At 33.2% G+C, this 2,755-nt stretch overlaps 1 pseudogene; it reads left to right on the forward strand.

The window, feature by feature from the left end:
* Nucleotides 1-1,104: 1,104 nt before the first annotated feature.
* On the forward strand, nt 1,105-1,180 carry LOC150068957 (small nucleolar RNA U3; annotated as a pseudogene).
* Nucleotides 1,181-2,755: the final 1,575 nt, after the last annotated feature.

Genomic DNA, 2,755 nt, shown 5'->3' on the forward strand with positions numbered 1-2,755 from the left:
CAATATTAACCATGTGCCCCAATAAAAGGAAATGTGGTCAAATGGGTACAAAATGAAAGCTATATTAATGTGGAGAGAAGGGATGTCTTCAATCGAAAAATCAGATTCCAGAGAAAATAATTTTCTGTATTTTTCTCACCCAATCCAGACTAATGTGTTATGGAAGCCCTAACAACTAATATAGATACCTTCATGAACTGAGCCTTCACTATTCAAGAGGGATTTTTGTCCTGCTAATGAACTTAACACTCATGTGTAACTCTTAAATTCACAGTCTTAAACACCAATCAGTATGCATTTTAATGCTTATTTTTGTGTGAGGTGTAAACTTAATCTGACCCCAGTTACTTGCATATTTTTGACAGCTGACAGCTGGTCTCCATGATTGGTTCTAGTTCAACTTACACACCCTATTTTGGAAAATAATACTATGATAAAACAGGTAGTTAATTCTTGCCAAGTCAGTAGACAACTCTGTCTCAACATGATTTCAAGCATTATGGTACCTAGTCAAACATGAATATTTTTGTATCTTAATTTTGTTAATTGAGTAAAATCTTCAAAGTGCCTTATTAGGCACTAAGGTAAAAAGTTCTTTAAAAAAGGGAGTACATCAACTTTGTAGGTCACCAATCATTTAAGTCATTATTGCACATTCATTTTCAATAACTTACACTTTTAATAAGTATACAGCCTCCTTGAGCTGTGCTTAAAAAATGAGAAAAGCAACTTTGAGAGATATGCATGCTATTATGAGATGATAAGACTTAAAATAAAAACTAGACCAGAAAATGTACATGCAAATTAGAGCTGTCATCTTAGGAGCCAATGGGCTTAGTGCAAAAATCCATCTAGTTATTTAGAAGGGATTTAAATCTGTATTCTTTGAACTTTGTTCCACAATAGTTGAATAGGACTCCCTCCACCTTACTGAAGTCTCACTGAAGATTCTGTGAATAGTAAACAAAGGGGAGAATTTTTGAGCCTCTGTCAAGCAACTTTACTTGGATTATGATGGTGATGCTTTTGACTTATGAGAGACTTTTAAGTGTGCTCCTTTGTCATCTGCACCTGGATAATACAACTGCTAAATTAAAACTTCTTAAGACTGTACTTTCAGGGACCATTTCTGTAGTACATTACAAGAGAAACTCCACTGATCATGTAGAGTTCCAAAACAACAACAACAAAAAGCCCTTAAATTTATCAATTCTTTTACTCATGCATTAAGGACAGAGTGTTAAAAAAAAAAGAGAGATCAGGCTTGGGTTGCTCTGCCTAGTGCAAAAAAAGTTTTCTACTATGAGAACATATATAGTTTTAAAAATACGAACACTGTGTATAGCTACATATTTGCCCATTTCTTCGAATTATCTCATATTTATCTGTTATGGTTCCATAAATTCTGATGATTTATCTACTGTTCGAGGTTTTCATGTCTCAATTTCTGATTATGTCAATGTTTTCTTGCAGATGTAGCATCATCAGAATCCTATAATTCTTGTCTAGGTATTAATATGCACTGACTTTACAAAAATTTTCAAGTGTCAAGTAATAAATTGAGTGCTTTCAATGCAGTCTTAATTATGTGTCACAGAGAAAATCATTTGCAGTAAGTTATAAAAAGATGTAAAATTATTAAACTTAGGTGGTATCTATACCAGACTCCATGCTATGTAGCCAAATGACAAAGGTGTGTATTCTTCTGCAGGTTGGAAAATATATACACCACCATTTGAATTTGGTTTAGGTATCATTTTTGTTACCACAGTATGAGTTTAATTCTCAGTATTATAATGCTCATATTCCTATAAATCTATCCTACTTTTATGGTCGATATAAAACTCATGCAGTCAGTTAGTCCTTTGTAAAAAAGTATGTAGTATCGTTCATGCAAGTTAGGTTGTGGCTATATAAGGTTCTTCATGCTCATTCTTTTTATCATTCTCAAAACAGAGATATAGTAAAGTTACACATTAGGCTATAGGCATTAAATTAATTTGAATGGTCCAAATCACTATGTAAGACTGAAAATATACAATTTGAAAGCTAAGAAAAGTCAGTATTGCTTTTTTAATGCACTATTCTATGTTTCTTCAACATTCCTGATTTGTTTCTGTATAGAAGTATATCCAATTAGATGCATAAGCAACCATGCTACTCTTGCAAATCATTGTCATAATTACCAGCAAGCTGAATTTAATTCTATTAGAATATGTGTGGTGTTTTAATTGCTGATTCATGATATGAGGTCTAAGTAAAGCATATGTGTCTGACAATGCTTTTCATTAACAGGATATGTCATTTGACTGCAGAAGTCTTTGGTAAGATGAAGGAACCCCTGATAATCAGGTTCAAAAGGCTATTATATTATAGTCCTCATTGGTGACTTTCCTAGTGATTTCAATACAAGCTACATTTAGTTGGATTATTATAAAGTTATTGTTATTAGAAATTATATAGTTAGTGGCTATTAGAACTTATATAGTTACTATGTTAGTTGTAAGTACAGGTATACTAGGAATGGTTGGTCAATAATGCTGTGTTAGAGGAGAATATTATGAAGATAGTTATGGTGGTATAAAGTGTGTGCAGATGACACCACAAGACTGACAACACTATTCTATTTTACCACAGCACAGACATAAGAATTCAGACAAACACAAATGGTATACTTGCACCTACGACTGCAAGCGTTAATTTTCTGTTGCTGCCATGGCCACAGCAGTCAAGAGGGCAGGAAGGATGTCAGGAT

Source organism: Megascapheus bottae, chromosome 1 (genome assembly GCF_031878675.1).
Source record: "Megascapheus bottae isolate mThoBot1 chromosome 1, mThoBot2.hap1, whole genome shotgun sequence".
In the NCBI taxonomy this organism is placed as follows: Eukaryota; Metazoa; Chordata; class Mammalia; order Rodentia; family Geomyidae; genus Megascapheus; species Megascapheus bottae.